The 19,554-nt window shown below is 38.5% G+C and overlaps 1 long non-coding RNA gene across 1 annotated transcript in view; it reads right to left on the bottom strand.

Moving 5' to 3' along the window:
- Nucleotides 1-2,989: 2,989 nt before the first annotated feature.
- Nucleotides 2,990-19,554, bottom strand: part of LOC132686203 (uncharacterized) — a 31,457-nt gene continuing 14,892 nt past the window's right edge. Inside the window, exon 3 of the long non-coding RNA XR_009613508.3 lies at nt 2,990-3,132. This is a non-coding gene — a long non-coding RNA (uncharacterized LOC132686203). The remainder of the gene's footprint in view (nt 3,133-19,554) is intronic.

Raw genomic sequence — 19,554 nt, forward strand, 5'->3', positions numbered from 1 at the left:
AATCTATTTGAGGTGAAGAGAGAGGAGTTTTAAGTGTCTTCAGCAAACAGTGAAGTAGACATACACATAGAGCTATGGGATAAAAAATAAGAAGTGGTAGTGATTTTGTTCTTTCTAAGTTATTTAGCTTCATGGGATTAGGGAAACCAATAAATGCAGAGTTGGAGTAAGCACTGTCATTAGCTCTCTACTATTTTACAGGCTTGAAGCATGCATCTACATGCTCAAGGGGGAAAGGAGAGAAAGAGAGGGAAAGTTGCTCAATGACCTAGGTCAACATATCAGCCACATCAAAAGGAAGAATATAATCATTTACTTGCAATTCTTAAGCTTCTTGCTTGCTCGATGGACCTGTTCAGCTGGACATTGTCTAGGGTATGACTCTCCCAAGAGGACAATTCTTTACAGTCTGGCACAAAGAAATGCAGTCATTATAACCAGCCATGACAACAGTGCTATGTAAACATCAATTTAGTAATTTTCTACTGTAGATTATCAGTTTTATCACAGAAGTACACTGAAGCACTTATAGAGGTGTAGATATTTGTAGTTGGTGTTTTAATGATTTACGATGAGAAAAATGAAACAATGTCTCCCTCCAGGAACTTATGGTCTGGTCCAGAGGTGATAAAACAAAAGTGTGATAGCTGGTATGTTCAGAAACAAAAAGATGTTCTGAAAGAAAAGGAAATCTCTAACTTGAAAAGATATATGCATCCCTATGTTTATTGCAGCATGATTCACAATAGCCAAAACATGGAAACAACCCAAGTGTCCATCTAGATGAACAGATAAAGAAGACACGGTATTATATATATTTTATATTATATATATATATGTATGTATAATGGAATATTATTCAGCCATAAAAAAAGAATGAAATCTTCCCATCGTGACAACATGGATGGACCTCGAGGATATTATGCTAGTGAAATAAGTTAGTCAGAGAAAGACAAATACCATATGATTTCACTTATATGTGGAATCTAAAAAAACAATGAACAAACAAAAGCAGAAACAGACCCATAATACAGAGAACAAACTGGTGGTTTCCAGAGGGTAGGAGGGGTGGGAAAGTGGGCAAAGTGGGTGAAGGGGAGTGGGAGATACAGGCTTCTAGTTATGGAAGGAATAAGTCACAGGGGGAAGAAGGCACAGCATAGGGAATATAGCCAATGGAATTGTAATGGTGTTGTATTGACACACTATAGTGACAGATGGGAGCTATAGTTGTGGTGACCATACTACATAGGGTTGTCCCAACCACTATGTTATTCATCAGGAACTAACGTAGGAGTGTGTGTCAACTATACTTCAATAACAACAAAACTGATGAGTAAGCAAAAAGAGAAAAGAAAGAACTATGGAGAATATCTTTAGAGGGCAGAATGGGGGAGAGAAATCAATGGAGACGGTAAAAGCAAAAAAGTAGGAAAATTAGGATTCACTATTGTGGCAGTTCAGAGAGATGGTAATCAAATACATAAAATAAGACAAATCAAGGAGATAAAGATTAAGAAATTCCAAACGGATTTATATATTTTTGTTTTGCATTGTATTAAGTATCTGAAGGCAATTTCAATAGAGGATGGGAGAATAAGGAAATAAAACATTTAGTGAATATTTTTCTCTTCTAAGCATTTTACATATATTATCTCATTGAATTTTTCTACCCTAAAATGTAGACGTTATTGTCACTATTTTATGGATTAAGAAAAAACTGTCATCCAAATGGATAAAGAAGATATGGTGTGTGTGTGTGTGTGTGTGTGTGTGTGTGTGTGTGTATTGAGCTATACACAGTGTATATTGAGTATACACACACACACACACACACACACACAATGGAATATTACTCAGCGATCAAAAAGAATGAAATCTTTCCATTTGCAAAAATGTGGACAGAACTAGAATGTATTATGTTAAGCGAAATAAGTCAGTCAGAGAAAGATAAATACCATATGATTTCACTGATATGTGGAATTAAGAAACAAACAGAGGAACGTAAGGGAAGGGAAGGTAAAATAAGATAAAAACAGAGAGGGAGGCAAACTGAGGGTTGCTGGGGGGATGGCCTAAGTGGGTGATGGGCAATAAGGAGGGCACTTGTTGGGATGAGCTCTGGGTGTTATATGTAAGGGATGAATCACTAAATTCTACTCCTAAAAGCATTATTACACTATATATTAACTAACTTGGATTTAAATTAAAAAAAAATTTTTTTTTTAATGGGGCATCTGGGTGGCTCAATTGGTTAAGTGTCGACTTTGGCTCAGGTCATAATCTCACAGTTTGTGAAGTCAAGCCTCATGTTGGTCTTTGTGTTGTCAGCACTGAGCCTGCTTCGGATCCTCTGGTCCCCTTTCTCTGCCCCTTCCCCACTGTTTCTCTCTCTCAAAATAAATGTAAATTTTTAAATAAATAAATAATAAAAAATTTAAAAGTTAACTAAACAAATGAAAAAAACTGTCATAAACTCTCACAGTGAAGAATTCAAACCAGGTCTTTTTAACTACAAAATCCACGTTCTGTGCCCAAAAAGCTCTCCAGGGTTTAAGAAATTAATGAATGGTTAAAAATAATTTTTAAATTCTCTCTGTAAGGAAATAATAATAACTAGAGCTTACCGAATACTTACAATGTGACAGGTCCCATTCTGAGTGCTTTGCTTATATTACCTTGATTGCCACAACAACCCTGCGAAAGATGTGTGCTGGAACCAGCTAGAACCAGCTAGAACCTGCAAGACACATAAATCTGGGCTTCCTCTCTCACCTGCCCCCAGAGCTGATTTAACAGAACACCACTGTTATTATCATGCCCATTTTACAGAAGAGGGGCTCTTGCACAAGATCGCACAGCTAAAAAGAGTCAAAGCTGAAACTGAACTCAGGCAGGCCAGCTAGATTCCAGATTTTAACCCTTGCCTTATACTGGGATACTTAGAACTTGAAACAGTGGCATGATCGAGGAGAAGCATGTTGATCCCATGCACCTGATACGTTTGGAGGCACAGGAGGCAGAGCAAGAGACATTGCACATGATGTGTGATCACACGTGAGGATAAGCAGGATGGAATCGTGAGCTCCGATAATCAGCTTTGGATTCAGCAAGGACGAGGGACGTTTGTACCTAGAAAAGAAGTGAACGAGGGTCTAATGAATATACATGGGGGTTTTGGAGGTGACAGGGAAGAAAACTGAGACATGCATGTAATACGGAGCTCAATCTTGTCTATAATATTGAAGCCAAGGTTATTTGTCAAGAGACAGAAGAGGAGAGATTAGTTGAAACCATTTAAAAAGTAGAAAAGTCTTGAAATCTCATTAGCGACAGTGTCTCATCAGCCCTGTTTTAGAGATTTGAAAATGAATGTTATATATAGAAAAATATTAAGCGACCGGTTGAAATCCCACCATGTGGGTAATATGCAGCAGTTTGCTAAACTGTTCTTGCAAACAATCACTTCCTTTATTCAATGTGCAACATATGTATTGCAGTTGGCATATTGGCTATCTGGCCAGCAGGGTTGCATGCCCCGTCAGACAGCGTGGAAGAAGCTGGCTTTATTTACTGAGTTAGCATTGCCTCTGGAGAGGCGTGATCAGTAACTAAAATGCAGTAGGATGATAAACGTTTGCACTTATTTTGACCACAGGGACGAGACCTTTAAGATACAAACCAGAAATCTGTCCTCAAGGAAACGTGTTTGCAACCAATTTCATTTTATCTAAAATAATGTATTTGCATCTTAGTAGTGATCACTGCCTCGAGATTTCCTAATAATATTCATGTGAGTTGAACTGTTTTCTGGTAACCAAAGCAGAAGCAGAGGATATGCCTGAAATGAATGTGATATGGTTTTAAATGTATTCAAATTGTGGAGACATCAGGTTGACTCTACTGTTTTGAACATTTGCCAAAACTTGTCTTTCCCTGGCATTATCTTTTCACACACAGACAATGTCAGCATCTTGATGGCTGGTTTTATATTCTTTTACATGATAGATAGGTGGGAATGTACACAATGTAGGAAAATTGAATCACAGTCGACACACTTCGAAAGAGCACTAAATGCAAAAAGATATCTTAGATTCTTTATGAGGTCTTGATCAGTATCGAACCGATATTTTCAGTGGTTGCTTACATTGTAATTTGAATGACGTTAGTAAGCAGTGATTAGTCATTTAAGGAGAAATAAGTTGAAATCTTAAACCAGTCAATCTTCTTGACAAAGAGGAACTATATAGAAAGAAATGCCATGCTGTCCCCCCCTCTTGGACTCACTTCAGAATTGTTTTTCCTTTTTAATAGCCTCTCTTCCATACAAGTGCTAATTTTCCAACTAGTTGTTGCCATTTGAGTATTCCCTTAAAAGTCAGCTCTCAGCATTACCTTATAGTCACTTGGAGTCAGCCAAAGGTATAAATGCCACCTCTCTCTCCAACACATTGTGACACACGTTCTTTGGAATCTATACCTGTATGTTTTTATTTTATTTACTATTGCAGTCATTATTGTCCATGCATGTTCCCAAGTGAACAAGGACCACTCCCGGAGAATAACTCTAAAAACTCTGTAGAGTTCCATATCTTTTATGTTTCCCCTCTTCGACTAGAGTGAACAGACCCAGAGACAATTACCGCACACAGTACAAGAAACAAATGACCGTGTTTCCTGCTGCTTTTCCTTTTATCTGCCTATCGCGTGCAGTCACTGTTCCATATTCAGGAGCATTCTGTAGTCTGTGATGTACTTCTTAATAATACACCAAGGAGATGGTATTTGGCAGAGAACGGCTGTCAGAAACTTAGATTCAAAAGGTTGTAGGATTTTTAAAACGTACGCGGGCTACTTGTGCCAGCAACTGGAACAGCTAATTCTAGAAACCCAACTATGTTTCCAATAGAGAACTGCGGCTTTGTTCCTCCCAGACGCGTGTTTGTTCATAAATTCAAACCACTTCTCAAGCGATACAAGCCCAGCACACAGATCTGTCTATGAGGGAAGAAAACCAGAGCATTCCAGGGAATTATTCTATAAAGCACCAAATAAATAGAATAGGTCATACACCAGGATAGAAATAGATGTGAGGCTCTGCTCCTTTTTCTGTAGTCCTGTATCTTTCCACGATTCCTTTCTCTATATTTTCCACGTTATTTTTCCTGCTTCTTCAGCATTAATTGCAGGTCCCTGTCACGCTGGGAATGGCTTGTTCCTCTGTCGTTGGAATGATCCAGACTCTCACACCTCAATGCACTTGTTGGTGGGGGGCGGGGGGGGGGGGGGAGGGTGTGGAGCAGTGGTGAAGTTTTGATAGTTGGCCTGGCAGTAAAGTTCAACCTTTTTAAAATTGCCCTCCTGCTGGGCCGAAGGGCTGGTTTTCTTGTTTCCTGTGTCATGTGATCCAACGTGCTACACCTGCTCTCCTCAACTTTATCCCCACTCACCCACTATAATGAGAATAGTCTAGGATTTTGCTATTTAAAAATGTCTTGCCTAATACGTGTGGTCTGTCTAGGCAATTTTTATAGATTGAGCCCTATGAAATTGTCCATATTGGCCCTACAAAAATGGCAATTCCATGTGGTTCCAGCCTGAAACCTCTATTCAAATACTACCTTCCAGGGCAGTGAAATATACTGTTAGTTTTAGTAATGTTCCTTTTCAGGCTATCGAATATTGTATTAGCATTACATTTCCACAGTTCATTAATCACATAGCATTCTTTAATTTTGTACCTACATCATGACATGAAGACATTTAATTGGTATTTCAGACTATACTTTGAAGAGAGAATTTTCTAGCCAACTGTGGCTAATTTGCTTCTCTTTGTTATTATTCCTACCCATCTTGCATATTGCATTAGCAAGTATCTCAGGAAATAGACAAGTAAATGGCAAGTATAAATCAAACTAATTTTCCTGGTAGTTTATAGTTCAGGTAACTTTTTATTATGAACAAGGCTGAAATGCGGTTTAGAGCTTAATCCAGTGCCAATGTCCCCTTTCCTTGGAGAAAAATTGAATGCCAATTGCAGCTATAATGGTGAAATAGATATCTACATTAGCATCCATAAAATTTCCCAAACCTTCCAAGGTAATTTTCATCCAGTCAAATATAGGATATGTGATTATGTGAGGCCAGTAACACAAAACCAAGCAAAGTAATCCACTAAAATACTTTTCAGAGGAAACTAGATATGCTGTGACTTCTCAAGAGTATTATGTTCACAGAATTAATACTATATACAAAAAGCACATAAGAGGCTGAAGGCATCTTAGGAAACAGGAAAAGGAGGCCATTACACTAAAAGGAAACTTATATTTAGATAATATTTATTTCTTTATTGGGGCCTAGTACTTTGAGGCATTTAGTAAATTACAGTTTGGTTCTATTATACCCTTAGAAGATCATTCAGCCTTCATAGAGACAATATGTCTTACCTAGATCACTAAGAATTCTATGCCTTTGAAAGGAATACTTCCAATGCTTTAATTGTATATCTCTTTTATAAATTGCACAAAAATAACAAAGTAGAAGAAAATAGATTCTTTACACCTCTAGTTTTAGAAGAATCGTTAACATCTCCATGGTATTTCTTACAAATTGAACGTCTTCATTTGACTTTATAAATATTTTTTGTGTTTTTAACAGCTAGTGACATCATAGTAGTATGAAAAAATTTAAGCAGTTTTTTAAGTTCTTTAAAAGTACAGGAAACCATGAACTGACTGATATTTCACCAAGTTTTTTCATCATGGCTTTTACATTTTGAACCTTAAAATGTAACCTTAAGACCTTTCATTTGAAAAACAAACAAACAAAAAAACTCTTTCATTTGTAGCACCTCTCCACCATTTTCCTTCAAAATGAATTTGTTGGTACCAAATTTCATATACTAATTGTTAGCCAGTCATATTTCTTTCTTTTTTAATTTTCCGATTTTCTTTTAACAGTTTTTAAAATTTTTTGTCTTCCGAAAAATTCTTGTGAATGAAATGGTGAAAGATTTTGAAAGCAAAATTAAGGGGCACCTGGATGGCCAAGAGTTAAGCTACCAACTCTTGGTTTCAGCTCAGGTCATGATCTCATGGTTTCGTGAGTTTGAGCCCCACATCGGGCTCTGTGTTGGTGTCAGGGAGCCTGCTTGGGACTCTCTCTCTCCCTCTCTCTGCCCCTCCCCTAGTCGCACTGTCTCTGTCTCTCTCAAATAAAATCAAATAAAATAACCTCAACATAACATAACATAGCATAATATAACATAAAAAACTTTAAAAAACAAAGAAAGCAAAATTAAAAGACAAGTTGCATCTGGAAGAAATTGCCTGTAATACAAGTAACAGAAAAAGTATTCATATCCGGATATTACAAGAAATTTTAAAAACCAATGAGGAATACTTTCACACCTGGAAAGATGAAATAGATTTACTTTTCCCTATTCCTCTCACCAAGAACAACTAAAAACTCACCATTGTATATAAAACAAACACAAGAAGACTCCAAAAGATAGAGAAAGGCAGATTGACTAAGGACCATGGGATGCACAGAACAGCACATTGATGAGTTTCCCTTGTTTTCTTTTTGCCTCGGATATTTCAGACTTCAAGTTGAAGTAGCTGCCAACCCAGAAATGCCAACCCATAAATGCTAATAGACAAAAGAAGTCCCAACAAAAGTCTGCTATCTCTAGTCAAAGAGCCAGGAGAGGGAGAGCCTAGCAAAGTGGAACTATTTTAGGCAGTAATCACTCTACTCTACCAAACACTGCAGAAAACTCTGAGACTGCATTCCTATCCATGCCAGCAAAGAGTGAGTGAGCCAGGTTTCTGCTCTAGTAAGACTGTAACAAGGCACCCAAACACTTTTTTCTACTGGGGTGGCATCAGCGGAGGTCTAGGGGAGACTCAGGATTTTCTCTGTCACCCAACAGTAGTAAAATCACCCCACTGTGGTGTCAGTAGAAACTATCCGGGGAGCAAGAATTTTCACCCTCACTCAGCAATAACAAAGAGGCTCTGTTCTCACATGTCAGTGAAGGCCATGCAGGGAAACTAGATTTCTACCTCCACTTGGTAATAACAAGGCAGAGCTCCCTGTCTGTACCAGAGTAGTGTCAGGAAAAGCCAATTAAAACAGAAGATTTAAATACGATTCAGAGTCTTATAACATAATACAACATTATCTAAGTTCCTTGTGAAAATCACTTGTCAGATCATGACTAAGGAATATCTCAAACTGAATGAGAAAAAAAGATCAACGGACGTCAATACCAAGAAGACAAAGGTGTTAAAAGTGTCTGACAAAGACTTTAAAGCAACTTTGATAATGATGAGCAATTTGGAACATGCTTGAAACAAATGAAAGAAGAAAGGCTCAGAAAATAATAGAAAGTCTCATCAGAGGAATAAAAATGATACAAGGAAGAACCAAGTGGAAGTTTTAGAAATGAAAAATACTGGGGTGCTTAGGTGACTCAGTAAGCTAAGCATCGGACTGTTGGTTTCAGCTCAGGTCATGGTCTCACAGTTTCATGGGTTCAAGTCCCATGTCAGGCTCTGTGCTGGCAGTGCGGAGCCTGCTTGGGATTTTCTCTTTCTCTGCCCCTTCCCTACTCTGCTGTCTCTGTCTCTCTCAAAATGAATAAATAAATTTTTAAAAGAGAAATGAAAAATACTATAACCATTATAAAAAGCTCAGTGAATGAGATCAACAGCAGAATGGAGAGGACAGAGAAAAGACGCAGCGAATTGGAAGACAGAACGATATAAATTACTCAATCTGGACAACAAAGAGAAAAGAGACTAATAAATGAATAGTGCTTCAGGCACCTGTGAGACTCTAACAAAAGTTCTAATATTCATATCAATGTAGTCCTAGATGGAGAAGAAAAAGAGGGTGAGGCTAAAAAGTCCTCAAATAAATAATGACTGAAAACTTTCCATTTAGCAAGAGGCATAAACCTATAGAACCAAAAAGCTAAATGAATCCCAAACAAGGTAAATCCAAAAACAAAACAAAACAAAATGCATTCTAAAACACACTGTAATATGGGGCACCTGTGTGACTCAGTCAGTTAAACATCCGACTCTTGATTTCAGCTCTGGTCATGATCTCACAGTTTGTGAGTTCAAGCCCTGCGCCTGTCAGTGCAGAGCCTGCCTGGGATTCTCTCTCTCTCCCTCTCTCTCTGCCCCTCTCTCACTCTCTCTCAAAATAACTAAATTCTCTCTCTTTCTCTCAAAATAAAAAAATTAACATTTCTCTCAAAATAAATAAAAAAGTAAAAAAATTTTAAAAAACACATTGTAATAAAAATTCTGAAAACAAAAGACAAAGAGAAGATCTTGAAAGCAGCCAAAGAAAATAATGCCTACCTACAGGAAAAAAAAAAAAAAAAAGAAAGAATTAGAAAGAGAGCTGATTTCCTATCAGAAAGCACGGAGATCATAAGGAAGGGGCACCATATTTTGCAGGTGCTGAAAAAAAAAAAAAGCAAAACAAAACAAAACTCTGTCCTCCCAGAATCCTATACCCAGTGAAAATATTCTTCAAGAATGAAGGGGAAACCAAGACATTCCCGGACAAAAAGACACTAAGAGAATTTGTCATCTGTAGACCTACCCTCAAAAATGGCTAAACGAAATCCTCTAAACAGAGAGTAAACAATTAAAGAAGGAACGTTGGGATGTCAAAAAGGAAGAAAGAGCACAGTAAGCGAATGCACAAGTACAAGTGAAAAGCAAACTATCCGCTTAAAGGAATCGCAAAAGACATGAGGTGACACTTCACCAAAGAAAATATACACATGGCAAATAAGCACACAAACAGATGCCCACATCACTAGCCACTAGGGAAATGCCAATTAAAACCACAGTGAGGTATCAGTACACACTGGTTGGTTAACATGAAAAATCGTGGAGACGCTGAATGTTACAAGAATACAGGGAAACTGGATCACTCACACATTGCTGCTGGGAATGTAAAATATTACAGCCTCTTTGGAAAATAGTATGGCCGTTTCTTAAAAAATGAAACCTGCAACTACCACATGACTCAGCAATTGCACTCTTGGGCATTTATCCCAGAGAAGTGAAAATTTATGTTCACACAAAGACATATCCACCAATGCCTCTATGTGGAAATATTATATTTAATATTTGTTTATGTTTATATGTATATATATAATATTATATGTATATTTGTATGTACATATTCATCTATTATGAATAGTTTTACTCGTCGCCAAAACCTAGAAATAACCCAGATGTCCTTCCAGGAGTAAAAGCTGAAGCAGACTGGTACATCCATACCCTAGACTACTGTGCAGCAATAAAAAGGAATAAACTGTTAATGCACACAACAACCTTTAGATGAATCTCCAGAGAGTTATGCTGAGTTAAAAAAAAGAAAAAAGCAAACCCGAAAGGTTAGGTGCTATATGATTCCATTTGCATAACATCCTTGAAATGAAAAACATACAGAAATGGAGAACAGAGTATGGTTGCAAAATATTAAGTAGTGGATAGGCTCAGAGAAAAGTGGGTGTTGTTCTAAAAGATAATTTGGAAGTTCTCTGTGGTGGTGGAAATATTATATATCTTGACTGCATGAAAGTCATTATCCTGGCTGTGATATTGTACTATAGTTTTGCAAGATGTTACGTGGGAGAAAATTGGGTAAAATGTCCATCAGCTCTCTTTCTACAACTATCTCAAAATGGAAAGTTTATTGACCAAGAAAAAATTAATGACAAATTAATTTTTAAAGTCAGTTCCACCAAGTTTTTCTTTATAATTCTGGTGTTATAACTTCTTGGAAAGGCCTCTCCCTTCTTCAAGATTACAAAAGTACCCTCCTACATATAATACTTTAATAGTTTTCTTTTTTTAATGCAGAACTTTTCTCTGTTCAGATGTTTTAAAATCTGGTAAGCTGCAACATCCCTCACTTTGAATCATACCACAGGTTTCTTGATAAAATACTGGATGCTCATATGCTCTTTTCTTTTTTTTTTTTTTTAATTTTTTTTAACGTTTATTTATTTTTGAGACAGAGAGAGACAGAGCATAAACGGGGGAGGGTCAGAGAGAGAGGGAGACACAGAATCTGAAACAGGCTCCAAGCTTTGAGCTGTCAGCACAGAGGCCGATGCGGGGCTTGAACTCACTGACCGCAAGATCATGACCCGAGCCGAAGTCGGCCGCTTAACCGACTGAGCCAACCAGGCGCCCCACTCTTTTCTTTTTTAATGTTTATTTACTTATGAGACAGAGAGAGACAGAGTGCGAGTGGGGGAGGGGCAGAGAGAGAGGGAGACACAGAATCCGAAGCAGGCTCCAGGCTCCACGCTGTCAGCACAGAGCCTGATGTGGGGCTTGAACTCATGAACTATGAGGTCATGACCTGAGCCAAAGTCATAAGCCCAACCTACTGAGCCACCCAGGCGCCCCACTCATATGCTCTTTTCACACCACCACCACCTTATCTGCATTCTCAAGGACACAAGGGGGTGATATTGGCATATATATTATATATTCTCTCTTAGATGCCATAAACCATGCTTTTGACAGCCATGATGGATTTTACAAGTTCTCAAAAGAAATTGCTGTTAAAATACTTCATTTTTCCAGTGTGCTAGAAGTGTTTTCATAAGCAAAACCTAAACAATTAGGTAGCTGTCAATACTAAAAGTAGACCAGTACATTTTCCAGGTAAATTTCTATTGCACAGTAATACCCGGTTAAGGTCACCTCATACAGCGGTGCAGGTATGCACAAATCCAGATAGCACAGTGAACGTGGACTGCGGACCGCACTAACTTAGGTGGCAGCCAGGTCATCCCCGGGTCCATTCCCTCTCTGCCGTTTGCAACATTCAAGTGCTACAGACCACGACTCTGCAACAGAAAGAAAGCTTTGGGTGGAGGGAGGGAGGTTTAGTAGAAAAGGCAATAAGAAAGTTTCATCAAGAGAGAAGAGCGACTAAGCCTCCTTCCCAAACATCCTGGCCAGACGTATCACTGTACTGAGAGGTAGAATGAAAGGTCTTTTCCCGACCACATCCCCCCATCTCCCAAGCTGTGGCTCTCTGAATCTAGAGTAGGACCCCAATGGCCGAATGCAGAAAGAGAGGAAGTTTCACAGAGAAAATGGACCCAGGACAAAGAAAACCCAAGGGCTTGCCCTGCCTGAGGCCATGGGGCTTCCTGACTTTGGGAACGTAGTTTTTCTGACATTCTGTAGCCCACAGTGCAGCAGTGCGGCCTGGGGAGATCAAAGAAATTGCAACAGGGGCGCCTGGGTGGCTCAGTCGGTTAAGCGGTTAAGCTGCCAACTTTGGCTCAGGTCAAGAATCGCGGTCCGTGGGTTCGAGCCCCGCGTCGGGCTCTGTGCTGACAGCTCAGAGCCTGGAGCCTGTTTCAGATTCTGTGTCTCCCTCTCTCTGACCCTCCCCTGTTCATGCTCTGTCTCTCCCTGTCTCAAAAGTAAATAAAAAGTCAAAAAAAAATTAAAAAAAAAAAAGAAATTGCAATAACCCCAGGTTTCTGGGAAGCACAGAAACATGCAATTGTCATGAGCAAACTAGTGACCGCGGACCTGGAGTCCTGTTAAATGTATTACTTGGGTTTCCATAAGCACTGACCAAAAAATCCAAACTCTAGCTTAATTTTTTTGGCTTTCCTGAGGAAACAAGAAAATGACATCGTATCAAGTATACATAGTCGAAGAGAATAACTGTCTCTAAAGAAATAAGCCAAGAGGGTGTCCTCAAGATGCTAAATCATGAAGACTGATTACGACGGGAACTTGTGGAGCGCTGGCCCCAAGGTGCAGCCTTCCGGTCTGTTCTGAAGAGAGACACAATCTTGGAGTAGAATGTCTTTTATCAACTTTATTTGCTTCCTGCTGAAAATGAACAGGTATGTAATTTAAACACAAACACACAAATAAATGTAAATGAAAGAAACACTGAACAGAAATCTCACTTTTTCATTCAGGTTATCCGAAAACTATCAAGAATTCTGCATTTCTGAAGTAAACCGAACATATATATTTTTTAAGTTTATTTATTTATTTTGACAGAGAGAGGGAGAGAGAGAGAGAGAGAGAGTGAGAGAACTGGGGAGGGGCAGAGAGAGAGAGAGGGAGAGAGAGAATCCAAAGCAGGTTCCATGCTGTCAGTGCAGAGCCTGATGTGGGGCTTGAACTCACGAACCTTGAGAATATGGCCTGAGCTGAAATTAAGAGTTGGTCACTTAACCAACTGAGCTACCCAGGCACCCTCTTTATTTTTTAAAAGTTGATTTATTTATTTTGAATCCAAACATATTTGTACCACTAAATCGGACACTGAGAATCTGATATGATTTTGCAGATCTTATATGCGTTTTGCAGATTTAAAACTAAAAGATTTATTTGTGTAAGGAGAGAATAACCCAGACGTTGATTTTGGTTGAAATAACACCAGCACCTTCAATTTAGATGATTCACTCTGTACAAACAATTCAAAGTGCTTTTGCAGGGAGGGTGCTTCACAAGCCTGTAAATCCAGAGATTATCAGGATTCAAACAGCTCGTCATGCTTGCAATCTGACTGACGTTATAAACTAGAAATTATTTGCAGTCAATGTTACCTGAAACAAGCAGGGAATAGAAATACCTTTTATTAATTTATACCGAGATTTTTTTGGCTTGGTTTCCTCATATATATATATTTGGCATAAATATATATGTATATATATATATATATGTGGCATAAATATATACATATATATTTGGCATATATATATATTTCCTTATATGTATATTGGATTTTATCCAACAGCAACATGCTAGTCACAGCACTTATTGCAAAAAACACACTTTCTACATGCAATTTGTATAAGTTTACCTCTCACGTATAGAATCATAGTCCACTGTTTCTCTATGGCTTTAGTTACTGTTACCAATAACAATATTAGTGATGGCCACCTTTTTTGAGAATTTATGATATACAAAATCATGTCATCCTCACAACAGCCCTGTGAAGCCAGCACTATTATAATACTCTTATTACAGGTTGTTGTTTCTTTTAAATATAAAGAAATTGAACCTTGGAGAAATTGAATAACCTCCCCATATCAAGAGTTATAAGTGAAAGAAGCAAGATCGGATCCTGATCTGTCTCCAAAGCTAACTTGAACCACTAAACTAGGTAGCTCTTCTCAATTCTGTGCCCAGGTCTGTGTAATGCAGAAACTAGAGAGCACCTCTCAGCTCCAGACCATTAGGGATGCCTTCATAGTCCCTGAAACATGTCACATTGGTGAGTTTTCTCTGAATTTGTATTGGGATTTGTATCGGAAAGATAACTCTTAACTGAATGCTCCCTAGAAACACTTCACCTACTACTTAGACAATGTTTCGTTTATATTCAGTGAATAATAATCACAAACATTTCTCAAGTTGCTATGTGCCAGGCCCTCTTCTAAACCCTGTATTTATACTAATTCATATAATATCCCCTAGTGATTGGTCCCATTGTTTCCCAGCCTTACAACCAAGGAAAAGAGGTTTCCTAAGAGCACATGGCTGGTAAGCAGCAGGACCCAACTTCCACACCAGGCAGTGTGGCACTAAATTGCCCTGTAGAGTCCCCTAACATTTCTGAGCAGGAGCTGTATGCTCAATTCTCCTGGGCTCCAACAAGGCTGCTATGAACCAAGCAGACTGACCTTCTGGCGCTAATAGTCTGGCATAGGAGACAGAAATTAATCACATCAATACATATGCAATTACAAACTGTAATAAATACATTAAGGAAATAAAGAGGGAGCTGGGAGAACAAAACAGGAGCCTGCTTTAGGCTGGACAGGACCTTGTGGGAAGTCACAGCTAAGCTGAACCCTGAAATGGAGGAGATACTGGACACAGGAAGGCTCCAAGCTTGGAAGGAGGCAGGTGTGGGAGCAAGACTGAATCAGGAGACATCCTGATAACACCAATTCATGTCATTATTATTTTAAAGTTGTGAGAACATGCTAAACTGTGGCTTATTCTGTTTGTTCTCACATAGGCTGACAACAAAATAGTATATCCCACATGCCCCCACAAGACTTTGCAAAGAAGGTCCCTAGACATTCATTTGTCAATCCCTTATCTATCACCAATTCTGAGGATAACACAGGGCTGGAGTTGAAAAGGTTGAGGATAAGAATTTCTCTGGAGAAGCTGTCATTTTGCCTTGCATCCTTTTGCTTGCCTTGTACCTCACACCAAAAGGAAGGAAAAAGTGGTGTTTTATCCCACATTTTGAGACCTAGTGAGGGAGCTCCGGGAACCCATTCAATGGACCAGTGTCTGACTCAGCTGAAATATCTAAAGCCATGCCAAAGAGCAGCATTCGCAGGAAATGGCAGCATTGTAAGAAAACTACACTTTTATGCAGGCAAGGATGTAGGAGAGATTCACACGAACCATTTATGGGTCTTGTGGGAACCAGGCTGGAGACATCTTCAAAAGGATCTTGCCCAAGAGGTTTACCAGGGAGTCTTGTGAGGTTGAAGGCCCAATGCCCAGGGACTGAGCATTTGTGCTGATAAATGGCCAGCTGCATCCCGCATCACAGGACAGGTCATTGGAGGATCCCAATGAGGGAGTTTCCTAAAAATCCCCAAAATGTATCTCAAGGGAAAGACCACAAATGTATCCCAAAGATACATTTTCCAAGCCTCATAAACACCAAGGACAAATTGTAAAAATGCCAATCTCTGAATACTGTGCATTTCCTTAATTCCTTCTTCTTATTTCAGAAGGAGTCAGAAGTCTGGACTAATGAGCAGGGTTTCGAAAAGTAGAACAAGGTAAAGATGTGGAACAGAAGCTACCATGATCCCTTTCCTGTTGCAGGATCCCCAAACTGGTGAAAAGGAAACACTTTATATTTGACTGAAAGTCTGAATTATATGTATCACATGGAAGCAGGTCATTGAAAGCACTGAAATAAGACTGCCTGTATGACAAAAAGTGTCCCACCGCCTTTGCATGATCTAATTCAAACTAGAGAAGCAATAGGACCTAATCAAGAATTTATATAGGAGCAGGAAAAAGATGTAGATCTCACTGAACAGGGTTGAAGAATCCTGGGGGAGTTACAAAGAAAATTGTCTTTAGCCATTCAGCAAGTATTTATGGAGTACCTACAATGCTCCAGGTATAGTTTCAATACTTGGGATGTTTCGGTGAACAAACCAAGTATCTGTCTTCAGGTAGCTTACATTCTACTGGGGCAGGGGGAGGGGCAGTTTGGATGAGAGACAAACCATAAATGTGATAAACAGGTAAATTATATACTATGATAAAAGTGATTAGTGCTATGAGGAACTGATTGAGCTAAGGTCATTAAGAATGCCAAGGGAGGGTAGCTTGTAATTCTATCTTATACCTCAATAAAATTGACATATATATAGCACTGTATGTTTAAGGTGTACAAAATAATGATTTAACATACGTATATTGTGATCACCATAAGTTTAGTTAACATCCATCATCTCATACAGATACTGAGAAAAAAGGAAAAGAAAATGAAACAAACAAAAATAAGATTTTTAATTCTAAAAAGAGGGAAAGAAGAAAAATGTGTTTTCCTTGTGATGAGACTTCTGGGATCTACTCTCTTAACAACTTAAAAATATATCACACAACAGTGTCAGCTATGGTCATAATGCTGTACATCACATGCCTAGTATTTACTTATCCTATAACTGGGAGTTTGTATCTTTTGGCCACTCTATCCAAATTCCCCTCCCTGACCCCCATTCTGCAACCACAAATATGCTCTCTTTTTCTGAGTTCGGGTTTTTTTTTTATGTTTAGTTTAAAAGAAATCATACAGTATTTGTCTTTGACTCATCTCATTTAGCATAATGTCCTCAAGATCTACCCAAGTTGTTGCAAATGGCAGAATTTATTCCTTTTTTAAGACTGCATAATACGCCATTGCGTATATATATATATATATATATATATATATACACACACACACACACACACACACACACACACACACACCACATTTTCTTTATCTATTCATCTGTCAACAAACACTTACGTTGTTTCCATGTCTTGGCTATTTAAGATAATGTTGGTAACTTGTAATTTTAAATCAGGTGTTTACTGTAGGCCTTATTAAGTGATATTTAAGGAAGGAGATTGTTTTAATACATAAGTCGGATCTTGTCACTCCTCTGCTCAGAACCCTGCAGTGGGGCCTACACTCAGGCCTGTTGCCCAGGAAACTATAAATAGAAAGGATGGAAGCAGAGAAATTGCTCAGAGGCTACTACAATCATCAAAGGAGGAGATCGTGGCGGCCCATGGCAGCAGTGGGGATGGTGAGAGATATTTTAGAAGAGAATTTCCTGATATAGTAGGAATTAAGGTTGACTTCAAAGGTTTTGGCCTAAGCAAATAGAATTTTGAAACTACCAGAGGGAAGACTATCGGTAGAACAGATTTGAGGTTGAAGGACAGTTTGGGGCACTCAGTCTGAGATGTCCATGAGACCATCAAATGGGGAAACTGCCCACATGATTGGGTATGTGGATCTGGGGTCCAAGACAGAGATCTGGCCTTGGGAGCAGAGACTTGAGAATTATCTCTAACTTGTAATAAGGACCTTGATACAAGAGAAAAAGCAGTCCCTTTTAAACCAGCATGAGTGAATCATGAGGTGTCCAGAACCTAGGTGGAAAAGAAAAAAATAATTAATTGACCTAAGACCAATTGTTTTATCTATTCATCTCTGCTCTTAGTTGATATAAAAATATAAAAATCATGTATTCCAATGGCTGGCCTTGGAAAGGTAAGTCCTTCTCTGGCAATTTATTTCCAAATATAGAGCACCACATATCTCTTAAATACAGACAAAATTATTTTTTTATAAAAATAATTATAAATTTATATAAATTTATTTATAAATTATTTTTTTATAATTTGTTTAAGACAACCAGTCAGTTAAGAATTTTTTATAATCCTCTCTGTCTGTAAAGTATTATTTAGTTATCCATAATTTAAGAATTCAGAGCCACATTCTTGCCATTGTTCCTGGTGAACCCCTAACCACACTAAAGAGGGAACTTTAGTCTCTCTCCCTGTATGCCAAAGAAAATTGCAGCTAAGAGTTCAGAAGGGCAATTTAAATGTCACTCTGACCCAAAGGTTTGGAAAGAATGTAAAAATTCTATTATGAAAAATGAAGGGGCACAAGAAACCATGGTTGCAATGTCAAACTGCTAAGTACCCTCCTGGGCTGATTATTTCCCATGAAAGATGGGACCTAGAACACAGAAGATATAGACAGTCTGTTCTGTTGACTTCTGGACTGGAGGCAGAGGCCAACTAGACTATTCTGTCCTTAGCAAACAGTCCTATGGCTCTGAGACAGTAACTAAGGTACAGAAAACAATGGAACAAACACTGAAAAATACAGAAGTGAGGACAAACATAGCCAAACAAAAATATTTGTAATATATTTAAACTCAGAGGATTTAGCTTTGATTTAGAAAGCATAGAAGAGCTGGTTCCAAATCAGACTGGGAGGGTTGTTTATTTTGCCTTTTGCTCAAGTCAGATCTAATGATCCGAATGGCTTTCAATGTTTCTAAGTTATTCCCCAGACTTGATTAAACTTCGTATTTGGGCCATAGGTCAGACAGCAAACACTGATTTATTTAACATTCAATCAACCCAACTCTCACTTTGCTAGCATTCTGGCCCTCTGTCCATACAGTGAGTGTTGAAATTCATATTCCCACCTCTAAAATATTTCAAGATTATACCATCGCTTCAGAACTATCAGAGTATAGTCTCAGGATTAAGTCAACTGTATCGGCTTCTTTTTTTCCCTTTTCTCTATTTCTTTCTTTCCTTTTTTATTTATTTATTTTTTTTAGGCAGGTGGCATCTCTCTGTGAACCAGAACATCCAACTGAGCGATGCAGTCCAGTAGAACTTTCTGCAGTGATGAACATGTTCTGCATCTGTATTCTGCATATATAGTTACTAGCTACATGACTAGTCACTGAGCACTTGTAGCTATGGAACTGGATTTTTAAGTTAATAATTTACTTAATTCAATTAAATTTGACTTTAATGAGCCACATGTGACTAGTGGCTCCTGTATTATTGGACAGTGCTGTTCTAGACCAGCAAAGAAGGTACTATGTATTATTAGCCTATAGATAAACACTGTCTTTGTGTGCAAATGTGTCTGCAAAACACAGTGGTGCTTTCCACACTCTAAGCAGAAGAAACGTACTGTTTTTTCATACATCGTGTGGTCGGTCATAGGCAGGTGTGCATTGGCACTGTTGATGAACTAAGAAGGAATATTAGTTTCCAAGTGCTGCCATACCCAAAACTGGGTGGCCCGAAACAATAGAAATGCGTGGTCTCACATTTTGGAAGCTAGACGTCCCAAACCACAGTGTTAGCAGGGCCATGCCCTCTCTGACAGCTCTAAAGGAGAATCTTCTCTGGCTTCTTTTAGCTCCTGGTTTTTGCCAGCAACCCT

The sequence above is a fragment of the Panthera onca genome, chromosome F1 (genome assembly GCF_046562875.1).
Source record: "Panthera onca isolate mPanOnc1 chromosome F1, mPanOnc1 haplotype 2, whole genome shotgun sequence".
Classification (NCBI taxonomy): domain Eukaryota; kingdom Metazoa; phylum Chordata; class Mammalia; order Carnivora; family Felidae; genus Panthera; species Panthera onca.